Source organism: Pteropus medius, unplaced genomic scaffold (assembly GCF_902729225.1).
Source record: "Pteropus medius unplaced genomic scaffold, Ma_sr-lr_union100, whole genome shotgun sequence".
Lineage (NCBI taxonomy): Eukaryota > Metazoa > Chordata > Mammalia > Chiroptera > Pteropodidae > Pteropus > Pteropus medius.
Window position 1 is genome coordinate 26074448 of NW_024349802.1, and position 6899 is coordinate 26081346.

At 42.5% G+C, this 6899-nt stretch overlaps 1 long non-coding RNA gene across 1 annotated transcript in view; it reads right to left on the reverse strand.

Annotated features, from left to right (window-relative positions):
• The window catches only part of LOC120581647 (uncharacterized), a 190147-nt gene extending 184991 nt beyond the window's left edge, over positions 1–5156 (reverse strand). The window contains exon 1 of the long non-coding RNA XR_005647361.1: positions 5085–5156. This is a non-coding gene — a long non-coding RNA (uncharacterized LOC120581647). The remainder of the gene's footprint in view (positions 1–5084) is intronic.
• Between the last annotated feature and the right edge of the window lie 1743 nt (positions 5157–6899).

The following is a 6899-nucleotide window of genomic DNA, read 5'->3' on the forward strand; positions in this document are numbered from 1 at the left end:
GGTCAAGAAGAATAAATAGACCATTCAAAATTATGATTACTTGAACTTGGAACCTTATCTGACTTCAGTTTTCTAAAATTAAATGCAGGCATAGTATTCCAAATTTGGCGCAAAGTTAACAACCTGAAATTCCATAATCTGTTGTTTTGGTATGGAAGCCAACCAAGCATAGTTCCTCACCCATAAAGAAATTCCTCTTTAAAAAGTATCCAACCTCTTAGCATTAAATTAGTGGGACATTAATTTATTGCAAGGCAGTTGCCCTTTATTGATGTCCAAATTCCTAGTACTAAATTGTATAAAATGTATTTAACAATATATAAAATGAAGGATGTCGGGTTAGCTTTAAATAGTTATACTAATGATTTACACACAAATTCATCATATACGGACAAAAATAATAGGTGAGAGATGATATTGGCTTGGACTCTTGGGGGGGGTTACAGTGGAAATGGACAGAAGCAGAGAGATACAAGTAAGGGTAACAGTAAAAAATGTTCATTAGCTGGTATTGTCAAAGCATGGCTAATCAGAACAGATACAAATTATAAACCACCAACATTAGCAGGCCTACCTGTGTGTACTAGGCAAATACCCACCCAGAACACAAAATACATGATGAAGAATTAAAAAATGTGCTGGCAGAAAAGGGATAAAGTTTCTGGATTGCATAATTAGATGTATGGTGGTGTTTCTGAAAATGAGAAAGACTGAAGGAAGAATAAATTTAGTGTGTTGGTGGTAGTGGCAATATAGACTTTAATTTCTAATGTAAGAAGTTGTAAATGCTTGTGAAATAGCCAAGTGGAGAAGTTAAACTGACAGTTGAACAGATGTTTCTGAAATTCAGAGGCCAGGTATGGACTAGAGACATAAATTGAGTCAGCATATAAATAAGATTTAAAACCATGAAAGTGGAAGAAATTACTTAGAGAGGTAAAGAGAAGAGATATAAGAAGGGGGCCCAGGATGAAGCCCCAATGTTGGAATGATCCAATATTTATTTAGAGATGGAGTTATAAAGGAGGAGCCAGCTGTGAAATGTAAAGCAAAATGAGGAAAACTGAAGATGTACAGTGTCATAGAAGCCACCAAAGTCACTGATGCCAAATGAAGATAACTTATAAAGGAAAAGGGACCAGCTCCAACAAGTTGAGTAAGAATGCAGCTCACTGGATCTTACCACATGATGGTTACCGCTGATCTCAACAGAAGTTGTTTCCATAAGTGGTGAAGCTAGAAGCCACATGGGAATGGGACGAATAGTAAAGGAGAGAGAAAGTAGAGATAGCATATATACAGACAAGACTCTGCAGAAATTTGACAATGATATGGAACAGAGAAATGAAGTAAGAGATGCTGAGAAGTATGAGATCCAGCATTTCTTTTGAAGATGGAGAGTATTAAAATATGTTGACATGTAATCTTCACAACTCTGTAATCCAGGGATGTTACTTTCCTGCATTTATCAGATGAGAAAAATGAGTCTCAGAGAGGTTAAAAAATGTAATCCAGTCCTCACAGCTAGTAAAAGGTAGAGCTGAAATCTCTGTCCAAAGCCCACAGATAGACTGCCACTTATTACATTTTATTGTATTTATTTATCTACATAACTGTTTCCCTCACTTTCTAAATACAGAGACTGAGTCTAACTCATCTTTGAATCTCCAGTACCTAGTACAATATCTGGTAGTTAATAATGGGTAGTTAATGAGTATCTTGCAGAAATAAATCAATGAATTAACTAAGTCAGATTCTAACCTTTAAAACAAAGAAAAATACAGAACTCCTCTATAGGACAATGGTATGAAGAACAATAGAAATACAGAAAAAAATGGGCAGCCTTTGTAATATTTGGAATATAAAAGTGAGAACACAGAGAAATAGTGACTTTGGTTAAGGCTGAATATAATACTTGAACCTGTATTCAAAATATGCTTTGTTTGCACTATTGCATTTCTCAAGTTTGTAACCAGTAAAACTGTAAGGATTTGCCCTAATCTTACACAATCACCAGTTTCCACAATAATGAACAACTCACTTGTTACTTTTTTTTTCTTTCTGTACTTAAAATATATACAAGGTTCTTATTCCCACATGAAATCCATTCTCAAATACTGATTTCATTGTGCTATTCCACATGAGACCAGCATATTTGTATGAAAAGGAAAAGGTGTGTTCAATCATTGTGGTATTTTGTGCGCCTGGCAAAAATAAATGGATTTTTTAAAACATCCATGTGATTGATTCCTTCCAAACACTACATGTTCTGCTCAGCTGTTTTGTTGGCATATTACTTCAGAGCTCTATTAATACTGGTATTAATTGTTCCGTTAATCATATGAGTAAGGCAGTTTTAGAAAAGATCCTAAGGCAAAAAATATGCACGATAGTTGTAAAATGTGTGAACTCATGTTTATTTATCTTAAAATGTTAATAACTTAAGTATCTGCTGAAAGAATTTTGTTTTGAGCTTTTCCCAATAAACTCCTTTCTTCTCAATTTCAGAAAATTTACTCTTTGAAAGTTTGACTAGAAAAAAAGTTTGTCAGGTTAACAAAATTGCTTTGCAATGTATGTAGAATATATTGGTTCGGTATGGTTTGGTTTAGTTTGGTTAAGATTAGCTAGAGAAGTTAAGGGTCTGCCAATTGACTACATACATATTGTTAAAAACTACTTAAATCAAGTTAAATAAAATAAGGATGCCTAGGTGGGTTGAATTTGCATTCTGATTATTTCCAGATGGTTTCTAATGCTGCAAAATTTTTTAAAAATATTTTTTGTGCTTAATGTAAGAATTATCTACCTACTAATTTCACCTTAGTATATCTATGAGCATCGTTTTTTTTTTTTTTCCTAAAGGGGATATACTATACAATTTAGCTATTCATTTATGCAAATGATAGTACACAGAATTATAAAGACAGATAATAAACAGCAAATGAGGTTATTTTGTTTCACGCTTTATGTTGTCAGAGTTCTGAGCATGGTTTAGTGTTTTCTATTCATGACTTTATATTACCAAATTACTCCCTGATGGTGTCTCAGATGTGCTTTTGTCTGCAAATGAGAAGGAATAAAATACCAGGACATTAACGTTAAATTACAATCGTTAATGGCGTAAATACGAAAATAATTACTGCATCATACCATCAATTGTTATGTGTTCATTACTGAAGTTCTTGTAAAGCTTTCATTTTCTTATTACAATTATTTTTTTTTCCTATATTTTTGTCTGGCTATTTTAGCAACATTCAGAATTTACACAAGCCATTTAATCCTGCTCAAAGCTTCATTTAAACTTCATTTTAGCTGCATTTTATTTGTGTGTGTATATATATATGCCTTTTACTTCTTTCTGACAGTCAAAAAGTACTTCCGGAGGTGTTGGAAAGATATGTCAAAGGAGATTATCTAAAACCAGCAATAAACTTCAGCGAAGGTTTCAGACTTACTTTAACACCACTCACTTAAATACCTTTATCAATCAAACTTACTGCACCCACTTCGCTAAAATTTTAGCTTCAGGGTCGCCCCCCCCCCACCATCTCTCTAAAATTTACTTATAATTTTATAGCCAATCAGGCAAAATGCTTTTAAATCTGCTCTCTTTTCCTCCCGTTCTGTTTCTCATCCGCTCAGCTTCACCTGTCTTTCTCCAGCTCCTACTCTTCCCTCGGCAACCAGTGTTTTCTCCCCTAGATGGCGAGAAAAGGAATCCCCTCACACACACACACACACACACACACACACACACACACACACACACACACACACACACACACCAGCTGGCCTTCGAAGGGTAGAGGGTCGTCCAAGTGCCCCTTTGTCTCCTTCACTCCGCGACCATCACTTCTCTCCTCTCGCCTGTCAGCCTCAGGCGGGAATGGCAAGAAAACCCACACCGCGGTTGAGAACTGGAAGGGGGCGGGGTAGAGGTTCAGCGGACGGTCCAGCATTCATTGATGCCGCGGCGGTGGCATCGGCATACAGCGCGCGCGCACACACACACACACACACACACACACACACAGACACGACACAGACACACGCACGAAGTCTCTGTCACCTGTTCGCTTTTAAAGCCAGCTCTAAGATTGGATAAAACTTAGCCTTCCCCACACCCCACCTCCAGGAGTTCGGGTACAAGAAGGCATCCCGTCCACAGCTGTTCCAAAATATCTGGAAGAGGAAAAAAGTGCACACTGGGTACTGCAATTATATATATCCCTAGTACCGCTCTCTTCCTTTCTCTTCTCCCCTCTCCCCCCGCCCAATCTTCTCTGCAATCACACATAGCCTTTTCATGCCAACGCACGCACACAATGAGCACCTCATCTCCACTAACAGCCCAATCTTGGAGATTCAGCCTCCAAGGTTCCATCTCTGTCTGAGTCTCTCTGCCCGGCGCCAAGCCCCTAGCACTCTCTCCAACTCCTGCCATGTGCAGCCTGGCGCTGCCGGTTTCCTAGCTCCAGCCGAGGCTCCAAACTTTTTCTCGTCCTTTCTCCGGCCCCAAATCACTCACATCCCGGAGGTTTGACGCCCTACTCTCGATCCCGGAATACACAGGGGAATAGGGCGAGGACCGCTGCCCCTGTGGGCGCTGGATCTCTGGATGCCCAACACCAGTGTACAGAGGACCACAGTGGAACTGGCAGGGATGGGAAGGGAGCTTGGGCAGACCCTGGCTGGCAGGTGCAATTTGCCAGCGCCTCTAGGGTTCACGCCCTAGGGGACCGCGGGTTTGGCCTGATGAGAACAAAGCTGGAGTCTGGGGAGACAGTCAGACGGAAGGCGCTAAGACAATAGCAATAAAGGAAACTTGGAAAAGGACCGCTGCGCAAAGTTGTCTCCGAGTCCGGATGTCCTGGGATGGCAGGAGGCTCCCGCAGCAGATCCCAAATATCCCCGACCTGGCCCCGCCGCGATACATACAAAACCCTGGCTAGGCAGCCGTTCCCTGGAATCTATGCAAATACCTGGGCACCCAAACGCAGCTTGGGGCGCCAGGAACGCTCAGGGACTTGGATAGCGGCTGCCCGGCTTGAAGACCCGCCGGCGCGCTCTCCCGGCATTACCTTTCCGCGGGCTGCCTGGGAGTCCGCGGCGCGCCGCCCGCTGGCTGTGCCCTCAGCCCCTGGCGCCGCGGCGGAAAGCAGACAGCAGGAGAAGGGCTCGCTGAGCCCCGCCCCCGGGCGCCAGGCCCCGCCCCCGGGCGCCAGGCTCCACCCCCGGGCGCCAGATCCCGCCCCTCCACGCTGGCCGACAACCGCTCCGAGCCACGCTGGCCCAGGGGGTTTGAGCGCCTGCTGCGATGATGAGGCGGCTGCTGCTCCTCCTGCTGCTGCCACCGCTGTCGTGGCCGCTGCTGCTGATGCATCCCAGTGACTAAGATGCCCCAAATTGTCCAAGGGTACCCGACTCCCTGCAACAGACAAGATTGGAAATGACCTCCAGAATAGGCAAGTATGGTTCATGCACCTGCAGCATCAGCATCACCTGAGAGTGCTAGAAATGCAAATTTCCGGGCCCCACCTCAGATCAACTGATTCGGAATCTTTGGAGGTGAGGCCTAGCACTGAGTATTTTAACAAGCTCCTGCAGTGGTTTCAAGCACATTTAAGTTGAGAAGCACTGCTCTTTTCCTGGAGAACCAAGGAGCTAATCAGATGCAATCCTAAAACCCAGGAGCCCACCAGGTCCGCGGGGTTAATTTGGTAGTGTTTGCAAAGGAAGAGAGTACTTTGCACCCTGGATGTCATTTATCTTGCTTTATTGACTGCATAGTCTTTAGAGATAAACAGAGGGGGAACACATTTACTTCTGATCTGACAGCTCTAATGAGCTCAAGGAAGAATTATGTAAACATTATTAAGTGTAATAAACACATGTCGGCATCAGGCAATCTCTGGAGTTGGCAAAAGCCGGCATGAGCCACCGTTTTATTCATAATGTCTTTTTAACTTTATGTTGTCTGTGTAATAGGCCTTTGGCTTTGCTGTTGCCCAGACGGAAAATCATTATCCCACTAATGGATGAGCCAGTTCAAAAGGAGAGCCACTGGGATGCTGAGCACTTTCATTCATAAATGCTGTGTATCAGAGGGAACCATCTCCTGCCAATGTAGTCATTTTAATTATCCAACTGTTGTCCAGATTTCTTGTTTCAACTTCCTAAGGCACCACTCGGATCAAACTAAAAACCAAACGGAAGTTAGCCATTCAGTCCCTTTACCATTTTATTTGTGATGAGCTCTCCCACTCTATTTTCTACCCTACTTTCCAAAGTTTCAGATGTTATTAAATACTGGAAGAACTGATGATTTTTTGCCAGGAGGAGAACATGATGGGGCTGCCTTAGATTCCACTGCTAGTTTGAGGAATTGATTCTGGCCTCGAATTCTTATTTGAGGTAGATTTGGAATTATAGGGGCAATGGCGACAGATGTCCATTCTTACCCAACTCCATTTCAAGGGTAGTTTTCTTAGGTCATGCTCCCAAGGAGCAGGCCCTAAGTGAGGATTTATTAAGAAATCCTGGAAGTGATTGATTAAGAAAGTCTCCTAGGGAAAATCACTAAGGGAATTAGGGAGAGACAAACGAAGAGGAGAAAGCCACACAAGGATTCCATAGTCCCACAGCGAGTAGGGCTTGGCCTGGCTGTGGAAGGCTCTGGAGTTTAAGTTAAGACTCCAAATTGTCCCAAACTGAGTGAAGAGAGCTTGGCATTCATATTTCTTTTCTAGACAGTATATTGGTTAACAACCTCTCAGGGGAAATAAATTTCTTGGTACTTTGGTAGGCTCCAGTTGGTTGAAGGTAGTCCTTCAAAGTCAAGGTTGCTGGCTGCTGAAAGCAATGGAATCAGGAATTTTGAGGAGGTGAGATGTCAC